We start from the raw sequence: 16,446 nt of genomic DNA, 5'->3' as shown, positions 1-16,446 counted from the left end.
GACTTTTATTTGCAGTTGACCAAGAATGGATGGCATCAGGATAATTGCTTCACTTATCTAGTCATTGGAAGGCCTGAGAAGCTCTTGTGTTCTAAAAATCTAAGATGTGTTCTCCAGTACTGTGTAACAACCACAAGTCTGCAAATTTTCTATCTCTCCTTGTAGGTGCTCTGGTTGAGTGGTCTAAACTTTTGGAAGAAGCAAACAGATCTCCAGAGACCTTATGACAGAGGTTGTATACTACACGCTGTACAGAAAAGGGTCCAGTGATACAGAATGGTAATTACTACATTCCGTTGATAAAAATGAAAAGTTCACTCCCAGTTACAATATCAGGGAAGAGATTTTCTTCATATGTCTTGTTGATTTTTATTGTCCTGTATATCAGTCAATAACTCAGAGTGGTCAAAAACAAAGGCTTTGGAGTCCACAAGACTTATTTGAATCCTAGAGCGGTCATCCTAGCAGTTGAATTAGAGGCATGTTTCCTAATGTATACAAGCCTGACTTTATTAATCTGCAAAAGAGGTTAACAATAGAAAACATCTTATAGATTCTTGGATATTTAAATAAAATATAACTAAAGCTTATTAAAAGGTATATGAAACATGAATACTTTAAGAATAACTATTGTTGATAAACATGGATAAACTTCTCTCCAGACTGACCAAGAAAAAGAAAAAAAAGAAGAGACACGAGTTACAAATATCAGGAATAAAAGAGAAGACATAACTATAGACCCTACAATGAACTAATAAGGAAATACTATGAATAACTCTATGCCATACATTTGATAACTTAGACAAAAGTCATATTTGCATTTTTAAAAAAAATATGCAAAGTTTATTTAAAAAGGAACAGATAACTTGCATAGTCCTTTATCTGTTTTGACAACTAAATATTTAGTTAAAAACCTTCCAATACGGAAATCTGCAGGCTAAGATGTCTTTATAGTGAATTTTACCAAATATTTGAGAAAGAAATAATGTCAATGTTACACAAATTTTTCAATAATAGAAGTGTAAACAGTACCCAACACATTTAATGAAGTCAGAATTATCATAGTAATTGTCATAATTGAACTGTTATACTAGACAAAGACATATTACAAGAAACCTATAGACTAGTGCCTCTAATATAGATGTTAATGGTGGATGAAAATCCTCAACAAAATACAAGTCAATCAAATCCAACCATATATAAAAGGATAATAGTAACCAAGAGAAATTGGAAGGCCTCAGAAGCTCCTGTGTTCTAAAAATCTAAGATGTGTTCTCTAGTATTGTGTAACAACCACAAGTCTGCAAATTTTGTCTCTCCTTGTAGGTGCTCTGGATGAGCGGTCTAAACTTTAGGAAGAAGCAAACAAATCTCGAGAGACCTTATGACACAGGTTATATACTATACGCTGTTTACAGAAAAGGGTCCAGTGATACAGAATGGTAATTATTACATTCCATTGATGAAAATGAAAAGTTTGCTCCCAGTTACAGTATCAGGGAAGGGATTATCCCAGGAATGCAAGGCAAAGTTAACATTCAAAAATTAATCAATGTAATTCACCATATCAATAAATTATGGAAGAAAAAATAATACCATTGCTTCATTAGATACAGAAAACACATTTCAAAAAACTCAATAATCATTTGTGATAAAGCTCTCAAAAAATTAGGAATGGAAGAGAACTTCTTCAACTTGATAAAGGGTATTTACAATAATCTTACAGTTAACATATCCAGTGATAAAAGACTGAATGCTTCCTCATCCCTCACAAAGATCGGAAAAAGGCAAGAAGATTTTCTCTTATCACTGTTATTCAAAATCATGTTAGAGGTCTTAGCTACTGCAATAAGGCAAGGAAAAGAAATAAATAACATACAGACTGAAAAAAAATTAAAATAAAAATGTTTAAATTTGCAGGACAGTATGATTACATAGAAAATCCCAAATAATCTACTAAAAACCAACTAGAATTAGTAAATGATTGTGGCAAGGTTACAGGATGCAAGTGAACTTTTGGAATATTTGGATATACGTCTTAAAACACATACAAGAATCTGTATGCAAAACTACAAAAGACTGGTAGAGGAAATCACAACAACAAAATTGAAAGATAGAATAAACTCTATTTTCAAGATGTCAATTATCCCCAGACTGTTCTACAGTTAAATGCAATTGCAAGCAAAATCCCAGCATGATTTTTTAAAAAATAAAGTGACAAGGTAAGTCTACTATTATTTATATAGAGAAGCAAAGGAAATAGAAGAGCTAAACCAAAAAACAAGGTTGGAGGTCTCACTTGACATGATTTTCAGATTTACTATAAAGCTACAGTAATCAAACCAGTGTGGTACTGGAAAAAAAGTTACGCAGATAGAGCAATGGACCAGAACAGAATCCAAAAGTTGTCCTGTACATAGAAGGTCAAATGATTTTTTTTATAAAAATACAAAGGCAATTCAATGGAGAGAAGATAATCTGTTAAACAAATGGTGCTGGAGTAACTGACTATGAAAGAACAAAAAATGAATCTTAACCATACCTCACATTTAATATAAAAATTAATCCAAAATTAATTAGACACCTAAATGTAAAATGTAAAACTATAAAGAAAGAACACTCAGGAGAAAATAGTTGTGAGTTCTTTTGGTTTCCAGTCTAACACACAAGGAGTTTAGAAGTCACTACTTCATCCTAACAAGTAAAAAGCTAAACAAAAAAATCAGAGAAATGAGAGCACAGGACAAATTACTGCCCCCAAAATTGAAGATGGTCAAGCAGCTTCAGAGAATCACAACTTAGCTGAGCAGAAATTCATGAGCATAAACTTTTAAGTAAGAAAAACAAGCAAGGAATCTTGAACTATAATTAGCAAATTGTTAGTGGTTCACAGTGGAAAAGGCTAAGACTTAAAAATTCAAGAAGGACCCTGTCATAGGGAAACCTCTACATTTTCTGTGAGTTTTACCTCTGAGATCTCGACCAGCAACTCACAGTGAAGATGTGAGAAGAAAAATCTACTCCTGCTTCTGGCAGAGGAAGGGAAAAGGAACTATTTAGAAATACACCAGAACTTCCTATTATTAACAGGAAGAAACTATTTTGCCAGAGGCTAATCTGCCTGGAAGAAGGGCAATACCCAACTCCAGCCCCTTCCAGTAATCTGGTACCACCCAACAGAGTGACTACGCAAAAACTGAGAAGTACTTGTGAAGTTCACAGCCCAGGGAAACAAGCTCACTAAAAGGCTGAGACCTAATGACAGGATTATAGAATGCTTTCCCTTCCCCAACACCCTATCACTGCAATACTAAAGACATATTAAACACAATTCTCCTTGTTTCTAGTACCTCATGTCTACCTTTCAACAAAAAAACTGCAAGGCATACTAAAAGGCAGAAAATACAGTTTGAAGAGACAGAACAAACATCAAAATCAGATCTAGGTATGACATGGACACTGAAATGATCAAACTATGAATTTAAAACAACCATGATTAACATGCTAAGGGATCTAATGTAAAGAGCAGACAATATGAAAGAACAGATAATGTAAGCAAAGAAATAGAAATTCTAAGAAGCAAGAAAAAAGAAACACAAGACCAAAAACACTCTAACAAAAATAAAGAATGACTTTAATGGGTTTATTAGTAGGCTGGACACATCTGAAGAAATAACCTCTGAGCCTGAATATATGTCAATTGAAACTTCCAAAACAGAAGAGAATAGCCAAGAATCATTGGACAACTACAAAAGATATAACATACATGTAATGGGAATAAAGAATAACAATAAAGAGAGAAGGGGACAGAAGCAATAGGTAAAGCAATATTATGAAACGTTTCATTGAAATATTGTCAGACCGTAAATTAGAAATCGAGGATGCTCAGAGAATACCAACAAGATAAATGTCTAAAAAAACCTACACCCAAGCATATCATATTCAAATTTCAGAAAATCAAAAATTAAAAAAAAAATCATAAAAGAAGCCAGAGGAAGAAAAGCAGCTTATGTATAGAAGTGGTTCCCTAAACTTTTTGGCACCAGAGACTGGTTTCGTGGAAGACAATTTTTGCACAGACCAGAGTGGGGACAGTTTAGGGATGATTCAAGTGCATTACATTTATTGTGTACTTTATTTCTATTATTATCACACTGTGTCATGGGATCCTTAGGATGTCACTTTGCCAGCTGGAAACCTCTGTGGCTGGAGATGCCTCTGCTTGAGTTTTACTTACATCTCCTGGGCTTGTTCCACCCATTCAGTCCAGCAAGCTGCGCTTGGCTCACACTACTACTGGCCCAGATCTCATGCCTGCCAATGGCAAGCCAGGCATGGGGCAGCAACGGGTGTGTGAGTGAATGAATGTGGTGTCTGGCCACTATGCACAGCCAGGCATGCCAGCTGTGGTGGAATGGGCAGCTCCAGGTGCTGGTTCCACGTGAGGCTGCAGCTGGACCAGATGTACCACAAGCAGCTTCTGCTGCAGGCACCAGCATCTGGACAAAAGTAATGCAATGGTGTCCAAAAGCTCAGAGAGGCCAGGAACTGCAGAGCCCCAAAGTGGGTGTTACAGTATGTCATAGCCCTGGCTCAGGGAGCCCCAAGGTCTTGTCAGCCAGTAGGGCTGCTGCTCTTCTCTCTTTCTTGTCACCCACAATGTGGCGAGTGAGGAGTGTGTTTCAGCCCTGTTTGTGTTACAGCTTTTTCAGTCCCATCATTCGACAGAAGCATGAGGTACGTGGACAACTGGAGGGTGAGCAAGGTGGAAAGGAGTTCCACTGAGTTATGGAACAGCTCTCAGAAGACCCAAAGTGGGTAGCTCCTTTCTGCAGGCAGGTTGTACTGACAAGTATTCAGGTCTCAGCAGAGAGGAGACCTGAAGTGAGTAGTTCCTTTCTGCAGGCAGGCTATCCTGACAAGTGTTCACCTCTCAGCAAGTCTCTTTCTGCAGGCAGGCTGACCCAACGCGTGTGTGAGTCTGGCTGAGTCTAGGGTTTTTATGGGCTCAGAAGGAAGGAAGTGCATGCTGTCTGGAAAAAGCACCATAAGTTCTTACTGCAGGTTACAGACTTCACCCAGAACTGGCAGCCTGGCCCTCAGGCTTCAGGCTGTCCCGGGCTTGATGGTGGGGCTTCACCAAGGACCCACCCCTTCCTGCCTAGGAATGAATCTGTCTGCCTCCTGCCACCATCAATATGGCATCCATGGTGCCCAGGCTGTTCAAGCCAAGGGGTGCCTGCAGGCCTGTGCTGAGCCCCCACTCAGTACTCCCACATCTGCCCTCCCTGAGCTTGTCAGCACTCAAAGTTTTCAGAGGGAGCTAAGGTGGTAGGGTGGCTGGTGTATCAGCACCACCCTGGGTGCTTGCATACCTGGCAAGGTCTCAAGAGTGCCCAGGCTCAGCTTCAACTTTTCTCCAAAATCAGAGAGAGAGCCAGGAGTGGGAAGAGGCCAGGGAGCAGGAGCAGGAACTTCTGAGTCTTTGGGGGACGTGTGGCTTCCTGGACCTCCAAGAGTGCAGGGATGTCCAGTTCTAGAGACATGGCTGGGCAGCTGCAGCTGTGCTTGAGAGTATGGGGAACCAGCGTGGTAGCGGGCAAGGCTCTCATCTGTTCCTTATGCCCACCAGCTCCATGGAGCATACATCCCTGGCTGTGCCTCCCATGCTGCAGCTGACATCCCCTCAGTGGCTGCTCCAAATGGGCCGATGCTGCCATCATTGTAACATATAATGAAATAATTATAAATTCCCCTAATGTAGAATCAGTGGGAGCCCTTAGCTTATTTTCCTGCAACTAGACAGTCCCATCTGGGGGTGATGGGAGACAGTGACAGATCATCAGGCATTAGATTCTCATAAGGAGGCACAAGCTAGCTCCCTCGCATGCACAGTTCACCATAGGGTTCATGCTCCTATGAGAGTCTAATGCTGCTGTTGATCTGATAGGAGGCAGGGCTCAGGTGGCAATGTGAGCAATGGGGAGGAGCTATACATAGAGACATAGCTTCTGCTACTGACCTGCAGCTTACCTCCTGCTGTGCAGCATCATTCCCAACTGACCATGGTTGGGAAACCTGCTATAGAGCACCAAACATAAGAAGTACGTCCGATATCACGTCAGAAACCATGCAAGCAAGAAGACAGCGAAGTGAAATATTAAAGTGCTAAAAGAGAAAAATCCCCATCAACACAGAATTTTGTACTCTGAAAAATTATACTTTCAAAGTAAAAGGGAAATAAAAACTTTCTCAGACCAAGATTGAAGAAATTTATTGCTAGCAGACCTGCCTTTCAAGGAATGTTAAAAGAATTTCTTCAGAGAAAAGAAAAATGACATAGGTCAGAAACTCAGATCTATAGAGAGAAAAGTAGAGCATTAGACAAAAAATAAGTGAAAGATAAAAACTTTTGTTTCTCCTATTCTTAACTGATCTTATAGACAACCATTTGTCCAAAATATTAATAGCAACAAGTGTATTCAATTGTACATGCATAGGTATACATATTTAATTATGCTTATGTATAAGTGAAATAAATGAGAAGAAAGACCTAGGGACAAGGAGGAATTAGGAATATTCTGTCATTACAAGATACTTATACTACCTGTACTACCTTCAGAAATAGTACAGCGTTATTTAAAAATGGACTTAGAGGGTGGGAACGGTGGCTCATGCTTGTAATTCCAGCATTTTGGGAAGCTGAAGTGAGTGGATCACAAGGTCAGGAGTTCAAGACCAGACTGCCCAACATGGTGAAACCCTATCTCTACTAAAAAATACAAAAATTAGCTGGGCAGCTACTTGGGAGGCTGAGATAGAAGAATCGCTTGAACTGGAATCTGGGAGGCGGAGGTTGCAGTGAGCCAAGATCACACCACTGCACTCCAGCCTGGGTTACAGAGCAAGACTCCATCTCAAAAAAAAAAAAAATTGACTTAGATTAGTTGTAAATGTATATGCAAACTCTAGGGAAATCACTGTAAAAGAAAGTTTTTAAAAAGGCATATAATTGATATGCTAAGTGAGGAGAGAAAATGGAATCATAAAAATTGCTCAAAACCACAAAAGGCAGAAAAAGCACCAAAGATAAAAATAGGAACAAAGAACAAGGGCTTCAGATAAAAATAGTAACAAATATGGTACACGCTATGGTCTGAATATTTGCCCCCCTGCCCTCAAAACTCATCTTAGATCTTAATCCCCTTCGTAACACTCTTAAGAGGGTGGGAAATCCAACTATGGTATTTGAGAAGTGAGGCATTAGTGGCTTTATAAGAGGAGAGAGGGTTAACACACTCAACCCCCTTGCCATGTAATGTCTTCTGCCACCTCAGAACTCTGCAGAGTCCCCGCCAGCAAGAAGGCCTTCACCAGATGTGCCACCTCTACACTGCACTTCCTAGCATCCAGTACTTTAAGAAATAAATTCCTTTTCTTTATAAACTACAGCCTCAGATATCTAGTTATAGCAACAGAAAACTAACTAAATACTAATCCAACTCTATCAATAATCACCTTAAACATCAATGTTCTAAATATTTCAAAACACAGATATTGCCAGAATTGATTTAAAAAAAAAAAAAAGACCCAACCATATGATGTTTACATAAAACCCATACTTTTAAATTTCAATAGTTTTTGGGGTACAGGTGGTATTTTGGTTACATGGATGAGTTTTTTAGTGCTGATTTCTGAGATTTTGGTGCCCCCATCATCCGAGCAGTATACAATGTACCCAATAGGCAGTCTTTTGTCCCTCAACCTCTCCTCAAGTCCTCAAAGTCCATTATATCATTCTCAAGCTTTTGCACCCTCACAGCCTACCTTCCACTTATAAGTGAGAACAAACAATATTTGAAAACCCTTATTTTAAATATAAAGACACATACAAATTAAAAGTGCAAGGGTAGAGAAAGATTCATCACACCAACAATAATCATTAAAAAGCAGGAGGTAAGAGATGGTGATGTTGGCAACATGGCAGAATAGGAAGCTCCTGACTCTCTCCACCCACAAAAGCACCAAATAAACATCTATTCATGGATCAATTCCCTCGGAGAGAAAGTGAGGGACCAACTGAGAGACTCCTACCCACTGGGTGACTGTGAAAATTTCCACATCAAATGGAAAGGAAAAGCTGAGGCACACTCAGGCATAGGACCCTGCCTTAGACACTACATCATACTATCTGGAAAGGAATCCCCAATACCAAGTTTCCTCCTGTGGAGAAGAGGATTTGTACTCACATACAGCACTCTTAACTCTAAGGTTTCCTATGGTCTGGTTTTTAATTTACTGGCTTTGAGAGCAAAGAGGATTATGCACACAAGACCCTCTTTAGACCATGAGAAAAATGTGGCAGTTTGCTATGGGCACTCAAGTACTTCTGGGGGCTTCATCCCTAAAGAGCAGTGCAGAGAAGGGGCCTAAAAAACATGTAGCCCCTTCCTTCTCCCTGAAAGGAATCTGTAACACACTCTTCCAGCGGCTACATGGCTGCTCGTCTTCTAACTAACTTGCTTCAGGGAGTTAAAGAGGCAGACAAACAGCTTGGCTGAGAGCCTAAGAAGCAGACTGGCACTTCTTGAGTCTTCTCCCCTGGCTCACACCAGAAATAACTCCAGGTTTATTAATCTCTCATGGAAGAGAATCTGAGCATCCAAAATTTTACAGCTCCCACTCAACGGACAGTGTCCTAAACATCCTATCTCTGAAACCAGAGGAAACAAAGTATATGTGAAACTATCTGCACCACAGAAAAAAGTGCCAGTTTTATATGGGCATGTAGGCACTTTCAGGGATGCCTTCACCCAGGAGCAGTGTAGAGAAGGGGCTTTAAAAACAGTTATTTCTCCTTAGATGGGGTTTATGCCACATATCAACTGCTCCAACATTTACATCACTTCCCTAAAGACTCCCTCCCTAAACTACTCTTAGCTCTGACAGCAGAAGGTACTAGGCATTTGGGAGTCTCCTTAGATCACAGGAAAAAGAAGTGGTCTTGAACAAGTGTGCAAACACTTCTAAGGGCTACGTCTTCGTGGAAAAGTGCCAAAAAGGGGTAAGAACATGTAGCTTCCATATTCTCTCCAGAAGGGGCTATGACATACTTCAAGTGGCCATTTGATAATCTGGCTTCTAATGGACTTGCACTGGGGAGCTAATGGCAAATAAACAGTCCTGCAGCAGCCAAAGCCAAAGCTTGACACTTCATGAACGTCTCCTTTGGCTCACCCCTATGATAAATCTAGGCCTCCCCAATTCTATGTGAAAAAAGTTTGGTTACACATCAAGCACCACAACTTCTGTAACTTCCACTCAAGGTATTGTCTTCTTAACAAACTAGCTCTAGGAGTTGATGGGAGTTTGCATTCCTGAGTGGCCCTAGATCCAAGAAAAAAGAGGTGGACATACAACGGACCCACATCCAGCAGCTAGTTCCCCAGGATGAGAGGGTACAGCCTGAACGTGAGTTCAGACATTTGCCATAGATCCACTACCTGGCTTAGCACAGAAAGGGTAGGAAATAAGATACCCACATCCAGCTTCACCATGAAGACAGAAGGAACTGAAACACACAGCCAATGCCCGAATCTTTCCAGCTACATCTAAGAGAATCTGGCTCCTTGTCTTGATGTACTGACAGAACATGGCACATCTTAAGCTCCATAGTGCCCCCCAAAACAAAGACAACAATCTGGATGAACACAAAGATTTGAAAGGCATCTTAAAATCTTTGGCCAGACAGATTAATGATATCTTGCTCCCACATGAGACAAGTCTGGTAGTTGTCTTACCTAATGCACAGAAACCAAAATAGAGAGTCATGAAAAATGAAGAAACAAGGAAATACAGTCCAAAGAAAAGACTGGTAAATCTCCAGAAACCAACCCAAGTGAAGTGGAGAGATGTGTGTACCTGAGAGAAAATTCAAAATAATAGTCAAAAAGATGCTCACCAAGGTCAAGCGAGAAATGCAAGAACAAGCTGAGAACTTCAACAAAGAGAGAGTATAAAATTACCAATTGAAAAGCATAGATCTGAAGAGTACTGTGACTGAACTGAAAAATTCAAGAGAAGGGTTCAATAGTAGATAAGATCCAGTAGAGGAATAGATTGGTTAACTTGAGACAGGTCACCAGAAATCATCTAATCTGAGGAGGAAAAAAAAGCAAAGAAGAAAAAGTGAAGACAGCTTAAGCAATTTATGGGGCATCATCAAGTAAAATAATTTATGCATTATTGGCATGCCAGAAGGAGAAGAGAAAGGAACAGAAAACATATCCAAAGAAATAATGGCAGTAAACTTCCCAACCCTAGGTAAAAAGATAAAAAGACAGAGGCAGGAAGCCCAAACAATACCAAGTAAGATGAATCCAAAGAGACCTATGCCAAGACAATCATAATAAAATTATTAAAAGTTAAAACACAGATCATTAAATGCAGTAAAGTAAAAGCAAATGATCACATACAAAAGAACCTCATAAGACTATCAGTAGATTTCTCCACAGCAACCTTGCAGATCAGAAGTGAATGAGATGATATATTCAACATCCGGAAAGGGAAAAAAAAAAAGCCCATCAACCAAGAATATTATACTCATCAATCCAGTCTTAAAAAATGAGGAGTGACAAAGACTTTCTCAAATAAAAAGTTAGAGCATTTGCCACCATTAGACCTGCCTGATAAAAAAAAAATGCTAAAGGGAGTTTTCATGCTGAAGGAAGAGGACACTACTAGTAGCATGAAGACATATGAGCGTATAGTCATGTGCTACATAATGACATCAACAGTGGTCCCATAAAATTATAATAGAGCCGAAAAACTCATATTGACTAGTGATGGTGATGCTACATCCATCATAATATTGTAACACAAGGCATTACCTATGTTTGCGGTGATGCTGGTGTAAACAAATATACCATTCTGTCAGTCATATAAAAGTGTACAGTAATGTTTTAAGCCCTTACATTCACTCACTGCTCACCCACTGACTAACCCAGAGCAACCCCAGTCCTGTAAGCTTCGTTCACAATAAGTACCCTATACAATTTTATATGGTAATTTTACTGTATATTTTATATACTTAGATATGTTTAAATACACAATTACTTGTTATTGTGTCACAACTGCCTATAGTATTCAATACAGTAACAAACTGTATAGGTTTGTAGCTCAGAAGCAAAAGACTACATGATATAGACTAGGTGTATCATAGATTATACCACCTAGGTTTGTGTAAATACACTCAATGTTCATACAATGACAAAGTCACCTAATAATGCAATTTCAGAACATATTCTCATTGTAAAGTGATATATGACTGCACATTGTCAAATCCAAAATATTCTAGTAGTATAATAGAGTTGGGTAAATTAGTTTATTTTCTCTCTCTCTCTCTCTTTCTTTTCTGAGATGGAGTCTCACTCTGTCACCCAGGGTGGAGGGCAATGGTGTGATCTCAGCTCACTGCAACCTCCACCTCCTTGGTTCAAGCAATTCTCCTGCTTCAGCCTCCCGAGAAGCTGGCACTACGGGCACATGCCACCACACCCAGCTAATTTTTGTATTTTTAGTAGAAACGGGGTTTTACCATGGTGGTCAGGCTGGACTCGAACTCCTGATTTCATGATCTGCCCACCTCAGGCTCCCAAAGTACTGGGATTACCAGTGTGAGCCACTGTGCCCAGCCAATTAATTATATTTCTAATAAAAAGGTTAAACTGTTAAAAGAACTAAAGCTATGGAATGTAAATTTTTTAAGGAATTTTTAAGGAGTGTAAATTATAAAAAGATGTAAAGTATGACATCAAAAATATAAAATGTGTGAGGAGGAAAAATAAAAGTGTAGATTTTGTATATGTGACCAAAATTAAGGTGTTATCACTTGAAATGGCCTATTGTAAGTGTAATATATTTTATGTAAGCATCAGGGTAAACACAAAACAAAAGCCTATAATAGATACACAAAAAAAGAAAAGATCCAAAGCATACCAGAAAGTCGTCAAACCACAAAGAAGGCAAGAGAGGAAAAAGAAACAAAGGATTTACAAACAAAAAAAACAGAAGCTAATTTTTAAAATGTTACTCGTAAGTCTTTATTACTTGTCAATAATTACTTTTAATGTAAATAGATTAAATTATCCAATCAAAAGGCATAGAGTGGCTCAATGGATAAAAAAGACCTAACAAAGGATGCCTACAAGAGACTCACTTTAACTTTAGGACTGACTCTCAGACTAAAGTGAAGGGATGAGAAATGACATCCCATGCAGATGGAAACAAAAAAAGTCAAGGGTAGCTATATTTATTTCAGACAAAACAAACTTTAAGAAAAAACTGTAAAAAGAGATAAAGAACATTATTATATAGTAATAAAGGAATCAATCCATCAAGAGGCTAAAACAACTGTAAATATATTTGCACCCAACATAAGCGCACCTAACATATACAGCAAACTTTAAAAAGTCTGAAAGGAGACATAGCCTGCAACACAATAATAGTAAGTGATTTCAATATCCTATTTTCAACATTGGACAGATCATTTCAGACAGAAAAATCAATACAAAAACACTGGACTTGAACTATACTTTAGAACAAATGGACCTACCAGACATACACAGATCATTGACCCAACAGCAGCAGAATACACTCTTCTCAAGAACACACAAAATATTATCCAAGACAGATCATATAGTAGACCACAAAACAAGTCTCAACAAATTTGAGATAACTTAAATTATATCAAGTATCTTTTCCAACCACAATGGTATAAAACTTGCTTCAATAACAGGAAGGATCATGGAAAATTAAGACATGGAAACTAACCAATATGCTTCTGAAAAACTATTTGGGTCAAAGAAGAAATTAATGGGATTTTTTTTTAAATCTTGAGACAAAATGAAAATACAACATGACAAAACATACGGAATGCAGCAAAAACAGTTTTAAGAAGGACGTTTATAACAATAAATGTCTACGTCAAAAAAGAAGAAAGATTGCAAATAATCTAACATCACATCTTAAGGAAATAGAAAAAGAATAATAACCTGAGCTCAACGTTAGGAGAAGGAAGGGAATAACAAATATCAGAGCAGAAATAGAGACTAGAAAAACAATTGAAAAGATCAACAAAACTAAGGATTGCCTTTTAAAAAATAAAACTGACAAACTCTTAGCTACATGAAAGGAAAGAAGATTCAAAATCAGAAATGAAAAGTACATTGTAAGGGTCATTGCCGAGTTTAAAGTGAGGAAACTGAGGCCAAGTATAAGAAAATTAAATGCCAATTTATTCAGCTCCCTGGTGAGGTTCTCTGGTCTGGGGAAATGGGGCCAGAGAAGTCTCGCTGACATCCTGGGGCGTGGGGTTTTTATGGCTAGGAGGAACGAGCAACAGCTGGGTGCTTTGATTGGGTCCAGGGGAGCGGGATTGAGACGGGGCGGGCCGCTATTGGTTGGCGGGTTGTTGGGCGGGTTTTCTGGTGTGAGAGTCGGCCACGGTTGCATTAGCTGGAGCCTTCCAGGAGAGCCATGCAGCAGAGCTAGGTGCCGAGTGCAGAGCCTGGTGCCGGGTGCAGAGGTGGGTGCATCTGGCCTCCCGGCTAGGCAACTGACCTTACAGACATTATAACTGATAACACAGAAACATCAAGGATTATGAGACTACTCTGAATAATTACATGCCAACAAATTGGACCACCAAGAAGAACTGGGCAATTTTCTAGAAATATATAACCTACCAAGACTGAACCAAGAAATTATTGAAAATCTGCATGGATCAATGACTAAAGTTGAATCAGTAATTGAAAGTCTCTCATCAAACAAAAACCCATGACCAGATGTCTTCATGGCTAAATTTTACCAAACATATAAAGAAGAATAAATACCAATCCTTCTCAAACTCGTCTAGAAACTAGAGAGAAGAGAATAATTCCAAACTCGTTTTATCAGGCCAATATCACACTAATACCAAAGCCAGGAAAAGACACTACAGCAAAAAAATTACAGGCCAATATCACTGACCAACAGAGATGCAAAAATCTCAACAAATAACAAAACATATTCAACAATACATTAAAAATCATTCACCATATTCCACAATACATTAAAAGAATCATTTACCACGATCAAGTAGGATTTATCCATAGGTTACAAGGTTGGTTCCACATATGCTAATCAATAAATATGATTCCCCCTATTAACAAAATGAAGGACAAAAATCATAAGATTATTTCAACAGATGTACAAAAGCATTTGACAAAAGTCAACATCCTTTCAGAATAAAAATTCTCAAAAAGTTAGGGGTAGAAAGGTGTTCCTCAACACAATAAAGGCCATATATGACAAAACCAGAGCTAACAAGGCTTTTCCTCTAAGATCACAAACAAGATAAGGGTGCCCATTCTCACCACTTCTGTTCAACACAGTATTATAATAGAATCCAAAATAAATAAAATAGTTGTAAATTTAACCTAGGAAGTGGGAGATCTGCATACTGAAAAACTATAAAATACTGACAATAGAAACTGAAGATAACACAAATAAATGGGAAGATATCCCATATTCATGAATTGGAAGAATTACTACAGTTAACACATCCATTCTACAAAGTGAGCTACAGAGTCAATGCAATCCTTATCAAAATTCCAATTCATGTCACTCTTTACAGAAATTTTTTTAATCCTAAAATTCCTATGGAATCACAGAAGACCCCAGTAGTCAAAGTAATCTTGACCAAAAAGAAAAATTCTGAAAGCATCAAACTACTTAACATCAAATATATTATGAAGCTATAGTAATCAAAACAGTATGGTACTGACATAAAAACAGACATATCAACCAACAGAATAGGATGAAGAGGCCAGAAATAAACCACACATCCATGATCAACTGATTTTTGGCAAAGGTGCCAAGAACACACAATGGGAAAAAGTCTGTTCAATAAGCTGGTGCTGGGAAAATTGGATATTCACATAGAGAAGAATGGAAATGAACCCTTATCTCACCCTTTATATAACCCAAGAAAACAATTCAAAACAAATTAAAGACTTAAAAACAATTCAAAACAAATTAAAGACTTAAATGTAAGACCTGAAATTACAAAACGACTAGAAGAAAACATAGAGAAAAAGTTCCTTGACACTGGTCTGGGCACAGATTTTTTGGACAAATGGACAAATTTCTTGCCTCCAAATGCATAGGCAACAAAAGCAAAAATAGACAAATGGGATTGCATCAAACTAAAAGGCTTTTCTATACAGCAGAAGGAACAATGAATAGAAGAGATAGCCCACAGATTGGGAGAATATATTTGCAAATCATACTCTGGATAACGGGCTAATATCCAAAATATACAAGGAACTCAGACTACTCAATAACAACAACTACAACAACAACAAACAAATAACCCTATTAAAAATGGGCAACGGGGCCGGGCGCGGTGGCTCACGCCTGTAATCCCAGCCCTCTGGGAGGCCGAGGCGGGTGGATCACGAGGTCAAGAGATCGAGACCATCCTGGTCAACATGGTGAAACCCCGTCTCTACTAAAAATACAAAAAATTAGCTGGGCATGGTGGCGCGTGCCTGTAATCCCAGCTACTCAGGAGGCTGAGGCAGGAGAATTACCTGAACCCAGGAGGCAGAGGTTGCGGTGAGCCGAGATCGCGCCATTGCACTCCAGCCTGGGTAACAAGAGCGAAACTCCGTCTCAAAAAAAAAAAAAAAAAAAAAAAACCAAACTAAAAATGGGCAAAGGACCCAATAGAAATTTTTCAATAAAAGACATATAAATGGCCATTAGATATATGAAAAAAATGCTAAAAATCTCTAATCATCAAAGAAATAAAGAAGTACAAACTAAAACCACAATGAGGTATCACTTATCTCACACTTATTAGATAGGCTATTATAAAGTAAGATGAAAGATAACAAGTGTTGGTGAGGATTTTAAGAAAAAGTAACCCTTATACATTGCTGGTGATATTGTAAATTAGTACAGCTATTTTAGAAAACAGTATGGAGGTTCCCTGAAAAACTAAAAATAGAATTACCATATGAGCCAGCAATCTCACTACTGAGTATACAGCCAAAGGAATTAAAATCAGTATGCCAAAGAGATATCTGTACACTTATGTTCATTCCAGCATCAGTCACAATAACCAAGACATGGAAACAACCTAAGTGTCCATTAGTGAACAAATGGAGTTTCAAAATGTAGCATATATATACAATGGAATACTATTCAACCTTTAAAAAAAATGGAAAATTCTGTCATTTGTGACAACATGGATGAACTTAGACAGGACATTATGTTATGTGAAATAAGCCAGGCACAGAGAGACAAAAGACTGTATTATCTCACTTATATGTATAAAAGTCAACTAATATAAGTAGAGAATAGAATGGTGGTTACCAAAGACTGGGGGACACGGTGGCGGTT

General features: G+C 38.4%; 1 protein-coding gene across 2 annotated transcripts in view; it reads right to left on the bottom strand.

Annotated features, from left to right (window-relative positions):
- MCM9 (minichromosome maintenance 9 homologous recombination repair factor) overlaps positions 1-16,446 on the bottom strand; it is a 118,510-nt gene that overhangs the window by 34,611 nt on the left and 67,453 nt on the right. The window lies entirely within an intron of this gene.

Source organism: Saimiri boliviensis, chromosome 4, assembly GCF_048565385.1.
Source record: "Saimiri boliviensis isolate mSaiBol1 chromosome 4, mSaiBol1.pri, whole genome shotgun sequence".
Lineage (NCBI taxonomy): Eukaryota > Metazoa > Chordata > Mammalia > Primates > Cebidae > Saimiri > Saimiri boliviensis.
This window is presented reverse-complemented; position numbering and strand designations above follow the sequence as displayed.